We start from the raw sequence: 22,168 nt of genomic DNA on the forward strand, positions 1-22,168 counted from the left end.
CTCTCCCTCTGCTCCCCTGCTCATCGGGGCCAGAGGGGTCAGCAAGCTCAATACACCCCCCCCCCCCATCACCCCACCCCCACCCGCCGCTCCCTCTCTTTAATTACTCACCTCATTAACACATGGCTCCTCTCACTCTATTGCTGCTCGACGGATGCTCACCAGCCTCTCATAACACCACCTGATCGATTGGGCTCGCACTTGTTACAGCTGTTAACATTATTGGCACAATTAAAAAAAGATTTCTGGAATCGGGGCTTAAGATGTGTCAATAAAGGAACCATTGCATTTGTTAGTAAAGGTTCACCATGATATTTTATTTTTTGACTAATATGACAATACATTATCAGAAGAGTGAGGTGACAGGCAATACATTATATGTAAATGTGCTGGTGGTTTCACTGGCATCTCCCCCTGGTTTCTATTATACAATAAAACAGTTAAACTAAAAGTAGAAAGCCTTCGGAAAAAGAACAAAGCACCCCCTCCCCCCCCCCCTGTAATCCTAAAGTGGCAGAATAAAAGAAAGTTTTGAATAATGCATAAACGCAAACCCCTTTCAGGGATCAGTAGCCTCTCTGCTGACCAGTGATAAATCACGCCTGCATTATCAGTCCTGCTGAAGTTAAGAGGACGATAAGTAAGGTGCCACAGAGACAATGATAAATACTCATCCCTGCCATGGGAGACGGAGGGGATTTTTGGATCCGCTTTGGTCTACTTGACATTTGTAGTATTGATTCTCTTTCGTTTGTGCTGCTCTGGCTTAGGTTTTTAATTGGGTCCGTTCTCTGTCTGGTTTGCACCTTATGGCCCCTTCAAATGATACTTTTTTCCCAGTGTATCAATAAAAGGTTGCATTTTTTTTTTTTATCTTGAAAGATTGCAGCTTTTTGAATGAAATGGACTGCATTTTATTTCAGTTTAATTCAAATGATTTTCTTTGTTTTTTAATTTGATTCTAAGGTCTTTAAAAGGAAGCAAATGCTGCTGAAAAATAAGGTTGAATCAAAAAGGTGCATTAATAGCTATTTAGAGGTTTCCAAAGGGAAATCAAAAGAATGCGTCTGCTTCATTTTGGAGTTTTCCTCCTTTGAAATCTTCCAGACAGCATGTATATTCAGTCGTGAAAGATAACTACGTGAATTTACTCAAGTACTGTCTTTAGTACAATTTTGTGGTTTTTGTACTTCAGTATTTCCATTTGATGCTATTTTATACTTTCTAATCCTTTCCATTTATTTATCTGTCTTTTTTTCCTTTTCAGATGAAGTTTTGACACAAGCTTTTAAAATCCAACACATTGTGATTAAACCAGTGGTTTCGAACCTATTTGTCTTCTGACGTCTTACAAGATGCAGGTAGTCAAGGTCACATGTCAGATGTCTGAGTTGTTAACTGCTCCACTAAACAGAGATTTTTTTTCATTTCAATAAATGTTCAAATGATCCAATATCTCACCAGAAATCAAATATTAGAGGAAAATTGGAAAAATTTGAGAGCATATTTTTGTGTCAGAACTTTCTTTCGTCTTTCCTCGCCAAGTAATTATCTGATGACCCCTCACATTTATCTGCTGTCCCTGGATATAAAACTGGCTATACAGTAAAACTAGCTCCACTTGCAGCAGCTACAACAGTAACATGCTGCTAACCCACTGGTGATTCACTAATAATAATCTAATGATGTCACATATAATAATATATCAGTCAAAGGGACCAAATCAGTACTTTTACTTCAATGCTTTAACTTCATTTTGCTGCTAATACTATTTATTTATGCAGGACTTTTACTTGTAATGGAATATTTTTACTTTACTGTATTGGTACTTTTACTTAAGTAAAATATCCGAATACTTTGATACTGTTACAATTGCAGTTTAGTCATATTTTATCACCTTTCACCAGCCAAGAAAAAGGTGGCCACTATCTTTTTTGGTTAATGTGTATACTGAAAACACTATTTCAACATGATGCGGAGGCACAATTAACCCCAATGCTGTCTAAAGCTGACCCAGAGGCTACAGTTGGTATAGTAGCATCTAATATTGGCACAGAGGCATCATATATAGTGACATATCACTTCCAGTCAGTTTGGTCCATTTATTTGATTCCTCTCTCTGAAAAGACACTTTTTTGTTTGAGGCCCGGAGTTATTGCAGCCATTTGTTTGCTGCAGAGTGGCTTTATCGAAGAGCATCTATGGTGGAATATGTTTTCTGAATACGACAAGCTGCTTCAATCCTCTCCTCCACTCTGTTGGAGGTTTGACATGATTAATAATTTCGCTGGACAGTATTAATGAAAGTCTATTTTTAAACCCCAGACAAAAGCAGAGCTCTGGCTTGTGCAAAAATTAATTGAGAGCTTCAGCTTTGTGGGCTCAAGTAAGACATGGAGAGGGTTTTTTATGATTTTTACACACGCTCGGCTGTTTTTCTACGTCTATTTTTAAACACTGCAGTCATAAAATAGAAAGCTCTGCCTGTGTGTTTGTGGCTGGTCTGCTCTTGGTATATTCTGTGTGTGTTATGCATATGTGCTGATACAGTATATCTGTCAGTATTAACTACTCACTCTACATCTGTGTTGTTACTGTAATCAGGATCATTGTCATTACAATTCCTGCACATTTATTGAACATTTATACCTTGGCCCACAAAATAAGTTTTGATTTGTGCTGTCTGCTGCCACACTGTGACAGCGTTTCCTCTGAGGCTCCACGAAGCTGAAATACAGAAAAATGTATTAATTACCACCCTGCTGTTTGGGTTTCCTCCAGCAGTTGTTCAGAAAGGAGTTATCATCATTGTGATCCCTTATCAGAGAAACAGGATCTGTGATTGCATGTCTGTGTCTGTGCAATTCAAATTCAAGAAACATAAAGAAAACAATAGCTATTTTTTTTAATTTTCTTTTAATTTTTTTACAGCTGTAGGACTTAGATTCAGGAAACAAGAGGCACCCTCAGTTGAGACGTGCAGTTTGGGAGTACAACAGACTTGTATTGCGCAGTGTGAACTCTGTATGCCCAGGGCAACATTTTAGACTTACTCATATTTTTGCACTGGAATGGCTGTCCCAAAAATCACATAAAATGCCTTTGTACAATACAACACATTTTACCATGGAACCAAAACACTCATCCCTGTTGGAATTACTCCCAAAACAACGTCTACCTTACTAAAACACAGATATAGAAGGTGGAGTCCAAACATAATATTTAAACAGTTTAAAGATATGCATATACGTATCACACATATCTACTTTAATGCTTACAGAGACCTAATGTATTCTCATTAAAGCTACTTTAAATTAGGTGCAGATGTAAAAAATAAGATTAGATTCTGAAATACTGTTAAAAATATAAATAAAAATTCAAGCATCAACTTTGGAATCATTGATTTCTTAAGTTCACAAAAATCCAGTGAAGTAAATAGCAGCGTCAGTTTTACAGGTTAAGAGACACATTTCAACTTGCTTGACGTGACATAAACAGACCATTTATCGGTTTCCCTTTCACCAGAGTCATCAGTGGTATCAATCAGTATGATGTCTGTCAACTTTACACATCATCACATTCATCACTGTCATCAGTAATCATGATATCCTCGGTATCCTTGGCAGCGTGGCAGGAAGCACATTTTAAAAAGCAATTGGGCCGCCTTTTACTTTTTACAATATTGACACACAGACAGGAGTTTTGACACGTCTGAAATGTGAAATGAAATGATTCGGCTGCACAGTTTAAAGTCTCAGTGGTTTTAAACTGTTTGGTGCTGCCTTTTGGACACATAATTTTAAACTTTGAATGTATCATGCATCATATGGCATACTCACTTATATCTATGAGAATCTATTACAATAGTGGGAATATTCTTTAGCCGAGTCTCTCATGGTAAAACGCAAAACAACTGATTGACGACATGATGCAGATACTTTGAACACCCAACAACATTATGTTGATTAGTTAGTTAGAGATTCATTTATTCATGGTAAAATGCAGCAAACATCTAAATATCTGACATTTTTCATTTGGAAAAGCGTCACATTTTGACCCACAGCTCCGTGATACGCACTGAACTGTGAGTGTCTGTGAATATATTTAGTCCATATAGCCGTGTCCATACCAGTCAAATGAAACCTCCGTCTAACTTGTGATGCCAGCATGCATGGCTTGCTGTGCAGCCGGCCATTCATGTGTGTTCTTATATGCCCTGTTTACTGGCTGAGCTTAGTCAAAATATCCACTCCATTATCACAATGTACTTCTATATCCATCAGCTAAGATGTTTTAACGTCACTTTGGAGTCATGGCTCGCAGGCTAAAACACTTCAGGGTATTTCCATGAAGAATGTAAACACAGAAGGATCGAAAATGTAATCTGTAACAGTTTATTTATAACTTACTATTACAATGCTTAGAACTGTAAGCTGTCATTGTCTTGTTTCATGTTTAGCTGCAGTGTTTGCTGGCCTGAAGCCTGCACCAAATGACACACACAAGCAAAATCAACTGTTTGTCCAAGATGTTTTTTTTTTTTTTTTTTTTTAGCTCTGTGTCACTTTATATGGTGAATTTACCTCCATGCAAATTTTACTTCAAACAATGTGCATGTGAAGGAATTTTCATTCATCATTGGATCTCCCTGTCTTATCCTTAGCTCAGGAGGTCACCATGACTCCTGAACTCTGTGCTATAGACAGAAACTTGTTCCGATGTTAACCAAGTTTCAAGGATGAATCAGGCACCTCTACTTATCTGGAAATATAATATTCTGGGGCACAATAAAAACTGAGGGAAAGACTCAGCAATAAATGGAGTAGATAGCTTTACACCTGTCACTCTGTTTCTCCTCGATCGAGTGTGTCAATAAATATAGCTGTTGATCATCAAGTCGGTCTCCTGAGCTTCGGCTTTATGATTTCCATCACACTGCATACAGCGCTGGAGCTCAAGGTTATTGCTCTCCACCTTTTTAATAAATTTTATCTGACATGGTGTTGCTTTCTTTAATCAAATATCACATGTTTAAACATCAGTGATAAAGTGTTGATGGCTGCAGGTTGGATCGGGAAGGACCACAGGTGTCGTCTAGTTTGGTTCTAGGATCCCTGTTTTAATTGTCAAGGTGTCACTGGGCCTATAACTCAACAAACAAATCTGTGCTGTGATGTACTTTCAACAACTGTCTGTTCAGTCTGTTTTTACTAAAGTGCTCATGCCAACAGAACACATTACCGTGTAGTCGTCCCAGACTTTTGGTTTCTACGACTACCTGGGTAAGTGATAGTTAAATTATTGAGTCATCACATTGACTTGAGGAGACAGAGCTGCTTCTCACTTCATGACTGTCCTTTCCTTGTCACACATCTGTTATTGTACTGACAGACGGACACATTTTCAGCAGTTCATAATCTCAGTTCAGTTACACCTTCTCAACCAGTATCACTCACCCATGGTGTATAGTGTATAAGCTACGTGAAATGACGGGAAATAGCTGCTTTAAAAATCACATTTGGGTAATGAGCCCTGCGTTTCCACGGCAGCACAGGGGAGCACTGTGTGTGAATAAATGAATATCTACACACTTGGAGCGCTCCTGTTCACCGGGAAAGTTCCTCGGTTTCGGACCATGGCAGCTTCGAAGGTCTTGAGGGGGGACAAAGAAGCGAGAAGGAGAGAGTCATTATGAGGAGTCTTCCTCAGCAGCAAGGTGGGTCAGCAGTTTAGATTAGCATTTTAATGAGAAGTGTGCGGGGAAAGCACAGCAGGATGACCTATCAGGTGGCACTCAGAGTATGTAAATGATTAATTACAGTATCTAAAATGCATTGGGATCATTCGCCTGGTAAGTGAATGAGGAGCCTGTCAGAATGCAATTCCAGTATTGATACTATCTCCCTGTATCGCAGTTTTCCCCTCGTCATCCAGCAAATGCAATGTGATGATAATTAAGTGTGAATTAATGAGGTTTCTCAGGGTAAGGAACATTGCCCAGTGAAAACTGCTATCAAGGCGTAATGTAGAGCTGAATTAAAGAATATTTTTATTGCTCTTTAATGAAATCGTCATTGTATCTAACTTGTCAACTCACATGTAATCAGTGGTTTGTTTAGCAAAAAATATCATGCCTGTGGGGTTGTACACAGTTTAAGTTGACTTTAACATAGAATCAAGCTAAAATACTCACAAAATCGTCTTTTGGTATCGCGTGTTCTTCCGCTGCCCTTAAAACAGTAACACAAACATGACATGACAGCAGGTCTCTCAGAGCGATGAGCATGATAAATATGACCCAGCTTTGGCTTTTAACAAACTCTTTAATTGCATCCATTTGGAAATCTGTTTGACACTCTCAATAAACACAATTATATGTCTGTCCAGCAGCAGAAGTGCAAAAGAAACACTTTTGTGCAGTGTTCAGGAACAGCTGCACCTTCCTGCTAAGCCTTAATTTGAAGATTCTTTACGTCCGGTCCCGCCCCTACTCTATGTAGCCAAGATGGCGACGTTTAGGGTGGAAAGTGTCCAGCGTTTCACACTTCTTTTTTGGGTCACTTTGATTGCATTATCCTGGTACTTGTAGAGCACTGCATGTTCTGTACTTGACAGTGTGAACGCCCTTATGTACACAAAATAGTGTGTTTCTACAAAAGTATGCCATTTGGAACACAGAACAAGTTTCCATAAAAACTTGAACATCAGTTGATTCGTTCATAAATCACACTGTTGGAAACTATTGAACACGGTTTAGAAATAAAGCAGCAATCTCTATAATAAATATTTGAACATATTTGTTCAAGTATTGGACAAAAAGTGCAGCATGACTCCATTGGCAAGACAATAACAAGTAATTTATGATAAAAAGACCTTTACATACTTCGTGAAATTGCTCAAGCGGCGCTTTGATTCAACACTTACTGTAGCCTTTATTCACTGCTGTATTAAAAGTCAGTGGATAATCTGTGTTGAGAAACATTAGACCAGAGCTGACCTTTCAACCTTCTTCCTTCGAAGCCTTTTAAAAAGTATTTCAGAGACTATTTATAATGTTTAGTGTCTACCATAACTGGCATCAAATTTGTAAAAGCTGCACTTAGAATTTGATGCGTGTCACAGGTCTGACTTGCAGTGCCAAGGTGAGGCATTTTAATTGACAGAGAGGGCGATGGATGGCTCCTTTTCCAATGTGTGAGTTTAGGCTGCTCTTTGGAGTGGATCTGTGGGAAGGTAGGAGGCAGGCTGATTTGGGCTGAATGTAAATGGCTTTATAATAGTGTGTCAGTGTGTCTCTTCAGCTAGACACAACTGCATCAGTGTTGCAGAGGTCTGGAAAACATATCTTATCAGTATCACACCAGGTCTTCTCACCAGGCACACGTCTGATATAGTGTATCCCCGTGTGGAGAGGTTCACGGTGGAGTTAGAAACGGGCATCTCTCCTTGCACAAACTGTAATTTTAAGAGTAATAGTGTAGGAGAGAGGTATAGACAGAGCCGAGAGGAAGAGGATGTAGCAATGCAGCAAGGTCGTTTTGATGAGATGTATTCCATGCAGTGAAATGTGAACCTTCAAAATGTCACGTACAGTAGATAAAATGATATCTTCATTCACCTTTTATGTTCCAGCAAAGAGCCCACTTCTCAACTCACTCACGGCTGAAGCATCAATAGATCTGAAAACTAAATTAAATCCTCAACAGCAATACATGTAAATCTGAATTGTGTATAATTGCAACCCTCCACACTGGTTAATTATGGTTGTCACTCTATTTCAGTTATGCAGTAATTGCAGGAGTGAGTTTTGACCATGAACACTCATACTCATACTCATACTGATCATTTCCCAAGTTACTAAATTGCAAGACCATCTTAGTTTGTGATCATGTTTTTGTTTTTGCTGCTAATTACGTCCTCCTGAATGTACAAAATAGTTTTATACAATTCAAGGCCAGTGTAGCAAAACCTTGAACAAAGCTCAGGCTGCTTAGTGTATACATGTAATTACCACCCAGGGACTGTGCTTAGTGGTTCATAGCATCCAAAACACTGCCTGCCCTGTGCTTTCTTAATTACTCTAATTATACTGCTGATTATTTTTGACTGCGATTACTTCCTGAGGAAAAAGCCAGTGGGGGAACAAAAGTAATTCGCGCATAAGATTTAAGCAAAGTTTTTAAAACAAATTCTTTAATTTTGTCGTTGTAACCTTGTGGCCATTACAGAGAAAATGCAGATTTACATCATGGGCCTGTGTTGATTTTTTTTGTATGGATCGCTTGTGTTTTTGAGGCTTTGAATATATGAAAAGCATTGAAGAGATCTTATATGCTGCATTGAAGAAACATTGGTGGTATGATTGATGGACTGACTAACAGTCAGTTTTGAAGTTAACAGTGTGTCACTGATTGCTCAGTTTAGGCTACAAATCCAAATAATCTTTTTCGTTTGACTTCATTGCACCACTTATTGCTGCAAGAGAATTGTGTTTGATGTCACAGAAGGTGCTGAATAAGCTGAAGTGTTTCAAGTGTGACGATTAATGTACTGTCAAATAAAAAAGGACAAATTTCAAACTTAATGTTCTGAAATTTAGTCCTCAAACTCAAGTTGTAAATGGAACGGCATTATCTCTAATTACCTGACAAGTAGTTTTGCATTGTTAAATGTATGGGTCTTAACATCAACTTTCCCATTATATTGGTGTATGAATAATGTATGACAAAAATTAATAATCTAAGTCAGGGTGTGCTTTATTTCTCTAACTACAATGGAGGTTTCATTTATTGTATGACCGTCTTCCTCGCAGAGCCAGACTTCATTCTAATTCTGCAGCCGACTACAGACCTGTGTGTGGAGGTAATTCATGGCAATATTGACACAACTCTTGAATGCATTTCACAACCAACAACTGCTTGTGTAAAACTTCCATTTATATAATGGATCATGTGGTGTGGACATATCCATACAGTATTGACCCTGTGTTGAATAAAGTGGCGAATATGCCAACTGCAGTGGCCCTGCCCTGTTGTTGACCCTCTATTTTGGCTTCAATGGTAGTGAAAGCAATCAATAAAGTGTCACAATAAATAATAAGTTAAGATATTGCTCACCTTTACATATTCATTTTGACATTCCTCCAATATCAGGGATTTCATCTGTGGACATTCCCAGGATCTGCAAGTGCAACTGTTCCCCTTGTGCTTTCACAGGATAATAAACTCATGGCTAGATAACAGGACACCTCGCAAAGAAGGGAATTATTTTGCGCATCAGTGCAACGAGAGACCACATTGCTCACTAGGGAAGCAATATGGGTGAGCCAAATCTTCGAATGAATTCAGAAAATTCAGTCATGCCATGAAAGTGGACTGAATATTAGCAGATTGGACCACAAACAACAAAAAACAAGACTTTTTTTTTTGGGTGCACACTGTGGTCAAATTTCACTCACCGGCTCATGTCAACAGATGTTACGTTATGGGCTCGTACTGGCTCTCTCATTTCCTCTGGCCTTGTTTCCTGTTTAGCGCTCAGAGCGGAACAAATCCCCTGATAAGTAGCAATGGAAGCTGCTTTATTCCTCAGCAGTTATTTTATTTACAAAGTAATTTGAAAAATTAAATAAAAGGGGAAAAAAAAGCCTGTTTTTGTTTGTTATGAAGCGGAATACTTTCTATGGAGAGAGGATTTCTGTTTTGTAGATAATGGATTCCTCCTTGGAGACAGCGCACAGCGTTATGCCAAACCCAGCTCGGTAAATGAGGGGTTTCATACAGTGAAGTGTTATCCCTCTGTAATAGGAACAGAACCACTCTACCAATCAATAATGAATGAAACAGATAATAATGTAACCAACTACATTATTCAAATGATCCCTCAGCAGTCAGAGCTGTGTGTAATGATGCTTTCTATTTGACAGTCTGTGGAACTGCAGCCATTCATTCACAAGGCACATGAAATCCAGAAGTACATGACATGATTATGTATGCTTCTCATGTCATTGGGAGAGGACAAGGCCACACTGTCTGCATGGCTCATAAAAAGATAGTTTTTCTTGCAAATCCTAATTCTGAATCAGAAATACTTCATTCAGCGAGTCAGTGTGCATTCATTTCTGACAGTAACCCCAGAGCAGACAAGTTCACACTGTTACATTTACATATTGCAAATATAGGAGAATAATGTGAGGAGCTTTTTATTATTTTTTTTTTCCAGATATCAACATGCAAACATTTCAAAATTATGCAAGCCACTAAGCCGATAACATGCCATGTAAGCATGTGGGTGATGGGAGTGCTGTATATCAAGTTTATGAGTGATCCTGGTGCTCTCTGTAACTACAACCAGGGCTGTAGAGCTATTTGTACCCGTGCGTGATTAAGTTGTGCCTAGTTTCTAAGGTTGTCTAACCGTTGTTCTCCGTTTTCTATCATCAGAGTGATGTACTGATTTCATCACTGCTCCATAAGTCACTTCTGACTACCTCAGCGGTGTAGCTGTTTACATACACTGTATACAGTCTATCTCTGTCAGGGACAGTTTCCTACTGACACTGTGAGCAATATAGCAGCTGAAGTGCTCCAATTAAAATAGTCCCACCTGTGGCTGTGAGGTCTGCATGTTGCTGAGACCATGGCTTTGGCACAGGTGAGTGGGCTGCTTAGGGGGAAGACAGATGACACAGCAGAAGCCAGTTTGCATCTCGCAGGCTGACTATACCATCCAGTCTGCCCACCCATTCGCAGGGAAGAGTAAGAGGACCAGCAGGGCAGATGGGAGCAGAATTTGACTCATTTTAAATAGGCCTCGGAGTTGCCAGTCGACATTTAGCCTGTGAACTGAAGCAGAAAATAACACCTTCTTAATAATGAAATAAGCCCTCATTTAATGAAAGATTCAGGCTCCATGTTCTTTTACTAAATCTGGAGGCCTTGGATGAAGATTAGAGTGTGTTACAATGACAGAGGTTTTGCAAATGAGGCAGAGTGATGTTGTGCACTGTTGATATAACTCACTCTTTCCTGTCTCTTTCTCTGCTTGTCTTACCCTTTAGTTGAGTCTTTGGCATCACTTCCTTTAGCCGGACCCAATTGTTTATTTGTTGTTGCATAAAATAGAAAACTAGTCAATGCTGTCAACAACACAGTCACACAATAAAGGATTCCAAATTACCTGTAAGAAAACATAATAGGACCTTATTTACGGAACATATGGGGCATATTGTGTGCCAGCAGTCTACTATAAGCATTACAACTACAGCATCAAAGCTGCACGCATCTGAAGACGACTGGTAAATAAGATTTATACTGTGAGCACTGTGGGGGCTGAAAACCCATCAAACCATAACTTATCATGTTCTTCTAATTAGCCTTTTTTTACCGACTCCTCACCAGCAGTCAGAAATTACATCTCATTAATATTCTGCCATTGTACCACTTGCATAATTTTCCATAAGCATAATGTGACTGAAAAACAAAAAATGTCAATTCACAGCAGCACAGCCGGCTAGATTCCTTGTTATTACTAATAAACAGTTACCTAAATAATGTTTCACAAGCATGATGTGATGTAACAATCAAAGTCACACTGCTGTACAACTGCAGGACCTTCATGATCCCATGTTAAAGTGTTGCAAATGCACAACTGCTACTTTCAAGTACCTCCTCAGGCAGAGAAGGTCGTACCGTCAACTTATCAAGAGTCAGGAAGCTGCCTGTTGTTATCTTTTCAACACACACACACACACACACACACACACACACACACACACACACACACACACACACACACACACACACACACACACACACACACACACACACACAAACATCACCAATTTGTACCCATAGTAATTTTACTCTGTAAGCATGACACTCAAAATTGAGCTCAGGTGCATCCTGTTTCCACTGATCATCCTTGAGATGTTTCTACAACTTGATTGGAGTCCACCTGGTAAATTCAGTTGATTGGACATGATTTGGAAAGACACACACCGTCTATATAAGGTCCCACAGTTGACAGTGCATGTCAGAGCACAAACCAAGCCATGAAGTCCAAGGAATTGTCTGTAGACCTCCGAGACAGGATTGTATTGAGGCACAGATCTGGGGAAGGGTACAGAAAAATGTCTGCAGCATTGAAGGTCCCAATGAGCACAGTGGCCTCAGTCATCCGTAAATGGAAGAACTTTGGAACCACCAGGACTCGTCCTAGAATTGGCCGCCTGGCCAAACTGAGCGATCGGGGGAGAAGGGCCTCAGTCAGGGAGGTGACCAAGAACCCGATGGTCACTCTGACAGAGCTCCAACGTTGCTCTGTGAAGAGAGGAGAACCTTCCAGAAGGACAACCATCTCTGCAGCACTCCACCAAGCAGGCCTATATGGTAGAGTGACCAGACGGAAGACACTCCTCAGTAAAAGGCACATGACAGCCCGCCTGGAGTTTGACAAAAGCCACCTGTGAGGTGAGGTGTAAACGGACCCAAACGCAGGCACACAGGCTCGGGTAACAGGCAGGATCAAGGTAAAAAAAAAACTGTCTTTATTGTTTGTATAGGGATGGTACCTAAAGTCTCTGTCTTTCTTTCCGAGTCGGGAGTGAAACTCCACCGACTCTCACCGGAGACAAAGCCAGATGGTGCCGTAGACATGGCAGCAGGCAGACAGACAGGCAGGCTGAACGCAGTGGGGTGTGGCTCCACTGGGGGAATTCCGAGGTCTTCCACAGCGAGTGGTAATAGACTGGGTACTGGAGTCACCGGGCAGCACTGACTGATTATCACTGACCGGTAGCAGAACGGGAGCAGGAACAGGTACCGGTACTGGAGCAGGAACAGAGACGGACGGACTGGTATGACTGGTGACGGATTGTGGATGCCTGGCAGTGACAACCTCTCACTGGCAGTAACTAGCAGTATGGACCGACAACTCATGACTGCAGAAACCGGGTTCAAATAGTCCAGTGAGGTGATCAGTGGAATGAGTCACCTGCCGGTGGTGATCGGGGAGAGTGGTGGCAGCTGCTCAGACCGGTGAGGGGTGTGGCCATGGGAGGTGACAGGAGGCGGGGAGAGGAGGACACAGAACACATGGGGACACAATAACAAACAGACAGGGGAATGACGGCACACACGAGGAGAAGCGACTGGGGACCAAACAGAGGGAGACACACCAGGGTCAGACAGGGATCCTGACTAAATTCTCTGGGCTGATGAAACAGAGATTGAACTCTTTGGCCTGAATGCCAAGCGTCATGTTTGGAGGAAACCAGGCGCCGCTCATCACCGGGCCAATACCATCCCTACAGTGAAGCATGGTGGTGGCAGCATCATGCTGTGGGGATGTTTTTCAGCGGCAGGACCTGGGTCAGGATGGAGGGAAAGATGAATGCAGCAATGTACAGAGACATCCTTGATGAAAACAGGACAACGACCCAAAGCACACAGCCAAGATAACAAAGGAATGGCTTCAGGAAACTCTGTGAATGTCTTTGAGAGGTCCAGGCAGAGCCCAGACTTGAACCCGATTGAACATCTCTGGAGAGATCTGAAAATGTCTGCGCACCGACGCTCCCCATCTAACCTGATGGAGCTTGAGAGGTCCTGCAAAGAAGAATGGGAGAAACTGCCCAAGAATAGGAGCCAAGCTTGTAGCATCATACTCAAAAAGACTTGAGACTGTAATTTCTGCCAAAGCTGCTTCAACAAAGGATTGAGCAAAGGCTGTGAATACTTATGTACATGTTATATTTTTGTCCTTTATTTTTAATAGATTTTCAAAAAGTTTAAACAAACTTTTTTTCACTTTGTCATTATGGGGTATTGTGTGTAGAATTTTGAGGGGGAAAAAATAATTTAATCCATTTTTTAATAGGGCTGTAACATAACAAAATGTGGAAAAGTGAAGTGCAGTGAATACTTTCCGGATGCACTGTATATATGAGATGACTACTCCTACTTTAGACACTGCCCAACATCCTGTTTCACAAATAATTATATACAGTTAATCTTTGGAACCTGATGGACGCACATCACGTCCAAATTCTCATCACTTATTTTCATTTGAATTTCACAGTGAATATTCATTATAGATGACATATCCTATGAAACCTGAGCTTTCCAGAAATGTTGGTGCCTTGTCTGTGTGACGAAGCCTTGCAGAGATAATCACAGTTGAAGTTTTGTTGTCGTTACACTCTGTATAAAGCGTCGCGTCCATCTCCACAGCCACTACTCTCGATTGAATAATTTCCGGAGTCCCAGTCGCTTCATAACGTAGGTTACTGTATTAAAAATAAACAGAAATTACTCTTCGTGACGATGCCCATTTTTTCCTCTGCACGACAAAACGTTTTCAACTGATCCAGTTTTGAAATCTCGGCTGACTGTCTACAACATAGGGCTGAAATTACATCACACTCTTTATGATAAAAAATATAAATAAATAAACATATTTGTTTGCATATCTGAGTTATTAGTACATATCACAGGGGTGTATGCCCTCAATGTGAGTGCCTGTTTGGGCCTCTCAGCCACCCGCAGTCATTCATGACATGTATTTTCTGTCAGGCACTCGGCACATGTTTTTTTTTAAATTGCTGAGTAATACAGTGTCCCACAAACATGGTTCCAGATATTTTAGACATTCTCCTCTCCACAATTATAAAAATATATCTCTACTGACAATATTTTATGGTGAGATACATGTAAAAACATAAGAATTTCAAAATACAAAATTATATTTTGTCTTAATATAAAGGTATTATCAAATTAAATAATGAAAGATTTGGATCACCTCGGCTGTCCTGAAAACAAAAAGGAATAGCATGAATGGTAAGCCCCGACAAAGCCCAAGATATGAGCTTAAAAGTGAAGGTAGTGAAATGACTCTGAAAATAGCCTCGGGTTCATAGGGTTAAGAAAGTCATATACATACTGTGTCAGGAGGCATTTGAGGTCTACATGCAGCTTTATTCCAGATTCAATGACAGCTTGCTTGCATTTAATTTTAAGAAAGTCATTGTTGTTTTGCTGTCGGCCTTTGTCTTTTTGAACAGAGGATTGGCTGCTTGGTGGCACATGCTTTCTCTGCGTGGACAGGTTAGACCTCACAGGAGAAGACTGTGGAAGACAGCAGAGAGGCAAACAGCAGCAGACAGCTTTTGGCTGGTCTGTCAAGTGAGTCAAAGTACTTGCCGAGGCAGAGCGATCCTTGAGATTACGTGTTGGAGCCTCAAGTCATACCATGCTGTCTCCAACACGACTGGTGACTCTGGACTCTCGGCTGCTGACCTTGTTGCTGTCTTTGAAATGAATGAGGTGGTGTCTAGATAATTTGGTCCTCCACAGAAGAGCTCATGCTTTGATTGTACCATTTTGTTTGGAATAATTTGGTTCCACTGAAGGATATTTTTTTTCTGCTGAGCACTGCACTTTATTTTTGGATTCCTTGGACTGAGCTGACGGCTCTTTGGTATTTTGGTACTGTGCGTTTTAATGTACTTTAAAATCAGTGTGATTTTACAGCTTGTTGGATGACTTTTTCATGTTTTATGAGCTTGACGAGTATTTATGTGGATGTTTCTCGAGTGGACCAGCCTCAGGACCCACATTTTACTCAGCTCATTGAGTCGCAACAGAAATGTTTGAAATTTTTTAGCCACTCAGAGTTATTTCAGAGAAAAATAGTGTTATCCTGCTCTGAAACAAACATGAAACAAAAAAAAAAGGGCTGGCATATGTGCTTGTAAACGTTTTTAAAGTTTTAAGTGGCTATGCTCATCAAGTTTCAAGAATCTAAACTGAACTGTATGAAATATGAAATACAGAATTATTTTGTAATAAGTAAAAAGAATCAGACTTATCTGATCTTAAACCTGTTTACAAATGCTTGCATGTGAGCTAAACAAACAATGTGACAATGTTAGTTTTGGTTGTTACTATCCAGAAAACATTGGTGGCAAAGAGTTACCGCAAGCGCACTGTGTATGTGGGAAAAATCTGAATCTGACATTATGTAGACATCAAATTATAATTTTGACTCTTTTTCCCTCAACCTTTGATTTTCTTTAACACACACATTATCAACCCCCACAATGGCCCCATGACACACTTTTGGGTCACAATCCACCAGTTGAGAGCCACTGATTTATGTAATAATTTCCATAGCAGGGTTTGATCACTTGTATTATATCCAGTCAATAACAAATAAAACCATTGGATATTTTCCAGTTTTAAGTAGATTTCTTTGTCTCTACAATAACAATCAGCTTAACTATTAAAAAACGATTAAAAAAAATAATGTGTTTTCTAAGATGAAAACATTTAAGGTTATAATACTTATCACTATTGACTATTTAAAAAGCAAAATCCATAGAGGCAGTATGACAGTAAAAGTGATGATCATCTGTTCTTCTACTTTTTTTTTTTTCTTACTAAATCTAATCATCATAACAAGAAAGTAGCTGACATTGGCACCCACATGCAGATGCAGACACACACTGTAAGCATTATCCACAGGTGTAATATTATCAAAGGCCAATAAATATTCCATGAAATTTCCCCAATGTCTCACACATCGCTACTGAAAAAACAAATCAGCTTGTAGCCAGAGCAGAAATAAGAATCTACAAACAAAGCAGTGAATTATTATCTGAAATAAGACGCTCTTTGACAAGATCCCCATCCTCAGTAGAGGTCAGATGTCTTGGGTCTGAGGCGCTCCCTGCTGATTGGATTATTCTGCTATTCAAGCAGAAGCGCCGCTTGGCACACAAATGTAAAGTGAGAAAATTCAATGTGTAAGGCCATGATGAGATGCTAATAGAAAAGAAGAATTGCCCTCGGAAGAAATTCAATGGGGAGGCAATGCATATAAGATATTTTAAGACTGAGGGCCAGGCTGATGTCTAATGCCATCTCAGCTTTACCGCTGTAAGAGGAGGATGAGACACAGAGTAATATAATCACAGAGCACGATCATCTTTTATGTAGGCAATCATAACAGTAATAATCCCTTCCTGGCCAAACGATTCCAATCTTGGCATGCTTGTCGGTAGTCGGCCTACAGCAGCCACTGACCAACATGTATTGAAAGCGTCTGACTATGCCGTTACTCTCCAGTCTCATTTGTCTAACTCACTCTGCAACACTAACTTGATCCTACCACAACAGTCTAATCCCACTAAAACTGATCCTATCTCTCAAATCTGCGGCAATTTCTCCCCCGAACAGTCGCCACCTTTAATTAGTGCATGTAAGCAGAGCCATATTCATCACCAGAAAAGCTGTTTCTCTCACTAAATTAGCCTGTCAATCACCCAACATTCCCAAGACTCTCCCATTTCCCTTTGCTGCTGATTAATGGCATGAAGTGAGTTTATCAATGTGCCATATGCGGAACACAATTCATTACCCTCATCTCCAGGAATCAGCAAAAAGAACATGTCCCACCTCACTATTTGTGACTGTCCACGAGCTTACACACAGTAATCGTGCTTGTTAGTATGCTAATGCAAATATCAGTTTAGCACACACCTACAATTTCCAAGGAGCACATTATGAGACAAGCAAGTATCCCCTCCAGGTTGACATGCATCATGGGAGAGGCAGACCGGGAAGGGTGGCCATTAATCAAATCATCCACAACCAACACGCCAAACTTCTTTTTCTTTCTCGATTAGCAAATATGAGCCTGGGGAGTCACAGCTGGTACACTCGCAGTAACCTCAGGGTGACTTCATACAGAAGTGTTGTGAATACATTGATCAGGCTGCATTTATTCGCCAATCTGCTGCTTATTTCACTGGCTCAAAGAGACTTTCTGTCTGATGATTTATGATGGAGCCCGTGTAAAAAATGCTGTGTGCATTCATCTTTCAATCATTGCAGTAAAGGAGATTTATAGTAGGTAAACTGTCTGCCTTTTCAAATACCTTTTCACAAATGGGAAAACATGCATTTCCAAATTGCGGTGGTTTTATGATCCATTCAATCATATGTCAATTCTAATTAGGTAAAGCAGTCCATTAATTTAGCAAGGAAATCATTTTCTCCATCAGTTAACTAAGCACTGCACAATGATTCAGAGGTTCAACTTTGATTGCACAACTTGCTAGCAATGTGTTGTTGTTTTTTTTTTATATCAAATTCAGCTGTCACAGCACTTTCTGAATTCGATACTCCTTCATCCACTTAATTGTATTGCATGGAAGTTAAATGAACCTGGGCAGCTGTGTGCTCTGCATAAATAAACCACAAGTGGAAATGACACCAGAGAGCCCTTACACTGTAACATCTAGTGTTGCCGTATGTAACTTTATCTGGTGGACCGAGGCTTCAGTGACTCCTAAAAAGCTCGTGCTGCCTTTTATCTGCGAGTCTCCAACTATATCTTGGCAGCTGTACGATGTCGACTCAGGGAGGGCTCCCCGGTGAGGCCTCAGAGATAGTGTGAAGAGAGAGGTGAAGAGATGCCACAAGCCCAAGGAGGTTCCAGTGGTACAGAGTGGGAGTGAAGTAGGGATCTTTAAGTGCCGGAAAACAGCATATAAATACTTAAGTTAATTTGGCTGCACGATGGAACGCAACACACTATTTTGACTCAATTTGATTCACCCCAGTTCTCTGTGGAATTAACAATGTTATCTTCTGTACATACATTAGGAATGGGCAATTCAAGCTAAAGTACTATTCAGTATTTACTGGGAACTCGTCAACTGCGAACACAAACACTCAGAGAGAGACAGAGAGAGGGAGACTCACTCAGGCTGTAAATTTGAACTGAAAAATGTTATCAAACTTGGAGAAGCCTTGCCTTTGACAAAGCTGATGAGAACCATGTCTTTAACAATAGCATCTTTGAAATAGCGGCTGTTATTTAACATCACACTTACTTCGCCTCATCCTGATATGTGGATGAACCATCTGCTTGGTATTTTGCTCTTCAATTACAGTTCATAGTTTGGGGTAAAGTGATGATGTACTAACTTTACCTGATTGCACCTCATTTTTGTTTAGTTTTCTAATGGAGTTCCAGACACAACTTTTTGACAGCTGTAATTATATTTGCATGTTTCTGCTGTTTGCATCTAATCTCACAGCACCACACACGTTCTACTGAAGCCTGGTAGTAACACGTTCTTCTTCTCCTCTTTTTGTTGTTTAATGACAGTTGACAAACAGTATTTTGGTGCATTACCGCCACCTTCTGCTTATGGCTGTAGTAACACATTACGACCAGTCAACGGTAAAAATAAGGGTAATAAGACAATAGTCACATAACTTATTCAGTTTCTCATCTTTTAATGACTATTTGAAAATTATAAAATCAAGCAAACTCAACCATGGAGATACCATTTGGCAGCCACCACAAACAGCATCAGCAACGGTGCCTAATGCTACAAGTCAACCATGGCTGTGAATGGTGGCTTTTATCTTACTAAGCATTTTTCTTACTTAATATTGTTCCACAAAGAAGACCATAACAGCTAATGTGCATGTACATGGGAGGTATTTGGAATTTCTTTAAGACAACATTTAGACTGAAAGTGAACCTGGTTTACAGGCAGGTTTGAAAGAGTAACTGATGCTTTAAGTGTCCAATCAGTCATAGTGGTTGCACCTTGCTCATCTCTGCCTCAGCTCTATCCAGCCACCTTCTCTGTCGGCCTCATTTTTTTGTCGAGCCAGTAATATGAGACACGCTGCAGACATTAAGAAACCCACACGGTGACCAAAGGTCACCATTTTTTTGGAAAAGCTGTGCTGTTTGATTATTTACCACATGTGGAACAAAAGATGAGTGTCCTGTATTGTAATAAACACATGCCTTATAAATAAAAATGTGTACTTTATTTGCCCATGAATCATTAATTCCTTATATGCTGTGCAAACATCAGCCCTCTCTTCGCCAAGCGTCTCCTCTGCCAGCCTGTCAGCAGCGAGGGAGTTTCTATGGTTACAGGGACTCTCTTATGTTCCCATGTGCACCTGGACCTCTGCAGCATTGTCTGGGTTTGGAAAATCAAGGTGTGAACACAAGAGGCTTTTTTGTAAACTCTGACTGGACGTTTTAGCGACTTTGGAGATACATTTGTATATCTCCAACCACCCATACATTACTTTAACCTGCTTTATTCTGAACGAGGTCATGGGGGAAGTTGAAGCCTATCCCAACTGACTAGTCCATCACAGGGCCAACACAGAAAACAGACAACCATTCACACCCACAACCAAATTAGAGTCACAAATCAACATTGCCTGCATGTCTTTGGACTGTGGGAGGAAGCCGCAGCATTTGGAAAACCCACGCAGGCACATAGAGAACATACAAACTCCACTCAGAGAGGCCCAGCCGGCCAGCAGGCTTAAACCCAGTGTTGTCTTACTTAGAAGTGAAAGTGCTGGTAACCACTGCACCACTGTGGAACCCTACTTGTTTATCTCCAAAGCGTATTACTACACTAAGGTTTGGAGTTCCTTGACCTTGGGTACTGCTAGAGGAGAGAGTGGCTTCACAGGTCTGATCTCATTTACATTTGACTTACATGACCTTTATTCAGTTTGCTGTGATTTGATTTGATCTAAATTTTGTGGTTAGGACAATATGCATGCCTATATTATTTTATGCATGATGCAAACATTGAATAATCTCAAAATAGATTTCGATGTGTACTCTAGCCACAACATTTACAAACAAAGAGCAGTGATTTTTTTTTTTGTGGGCAAATGAAAAGGGAACACTGTTTCAGACCACGCAGTTTATAATACGTTTCAACTAGAACTTTTTTGTCAGAAATTGAATAATAATTGGCCACATAGTGAAAAAAAAATTGTTTATTAATGAAGGAAATGTGTATCTGGAAATAAATATGAATAGTCACAGTTCACAGTCTGGAATTATTGAAATATACAATTATATTACAAATGAAGTTTTATAAATGTCATGACATAACACATATAACATGTGACTTAACATTTATGTACATATGAATGTTTTTAAAGGTTTCTTTGTGCACAGTTTGGACATATTTCTTTAATCTACTGTATATATGTGAATCTTTTGTCTTAAATTTGAGATGATCTCACAAAGATGAACTTGACTTTCTGCACTGGAATTCATCTCCCAAAGTATACTGTATATTTAGACTCTGTAGATAAACACAAGCACACATGAAATTCTTCACTCAAGTTTTATTTCAAGTTGTTATCTGAACTATTTGGATTTGAATGTTTGTTTTTGTTTTTTTATAAGCTTGGACCTGGGAAAAACACTAAATCACAAGTGCAGCCAATTCCACACTATCAAGGCGTCATGCCACCCCATGTGTGACCCTTATTAGTGAATCCGATTCACTTCCTTCAATAAGAAATACAAGTGGAAGAACCGCATGGGAAATCACACCAAATTACTGTTTTGTCTATAGACTAATAGTAGTGTGTGTTCAGATATATTGGTTCTATTGCTTGATGGAATTGCAGATTGTGATCTCTTGTGAATTTAGAGTTGACAGCTATTACTTGTTATTTAATTTGCTTGTGAAATGACTCAGGAGTGCCCTCCCTTCTCTTTTACCAATCCATTATGTAACAGCCATTGAGTGGATTGACACACATCTACACTCCCCGTCTCTGCGTGTAATCTGTCTCACTATAATGCATTGATGAAAGATTTTCAGTATACAGCAATTAGAGCCTTTCTGTATTGTAAGAACGTCTTTTGTGAGCAAGAACAGAACTAAACCAAATGATTCAATGACATGTATGGGAGGAAGACACTGACATGACTGAAAGATCAGTGGATGAGAAAATAAAGGAAACTGCTGCTCTTTAGATGTTTTGAGTCTTTTTCAATCAGATGAGGACATAAACGCGTGTGTGCATGTGTGGCACTGAATGTGTGGTCAGTTGTTGGCTGTCTGTGTTTTCTGTTAACTTGCCAGGCAATTTGCTTTAACGGTGATAAAATGAGGCCTCTGAAAGAAGCAGTGGTGAGAACATGATGGTGATAAATTTATTATCAAACGGAGCTTAGCATTGGGCGGAATAAACATGAAGCACATTATCTCGTGATGAAGATGTTAGGTCGACTGTCCGTGAATACTGAAAGCTTTTTTCTGAGCGGCGGTTTTGAGAACGGGCTGGTGATTACGTTGTAAATCGAA

General features: G+C 40.0%; 1 protein-coding gene across 2 annotated transcripts in view; it reads left to right on the forward strand.

The window, feature by feature from the left end:
• The window catches only part of LOC138616240 (carbohydrate sulfotransferase 8-like), a 173,236-nt gene that overhangs the window by 66,375 nt on the left and 84,693 nt on the right, over positions 1 to 22,168 (forward strand). The gene's annotated exons all lie outside the window — the stretch shown is intronic.

This window comes from Brachyistius frenatus, unplaced genomic scaffold, assembly GCF_029030835.1.
Source record: "Brachyistius frenatus isolate BFR_SWC_R1_liver_20210118 unplaced genomic scaffold, ASM2903083v1 Contig_9, whole genome shotgun sequence".
In the NCBI taxonomy this organism is placed as follows: domain Eukaryota; kingdom Metazoa; phylum Chordata; class Actinopteri; family Embiotocidae; genus Brachyistius; species Brachyistius frenatus.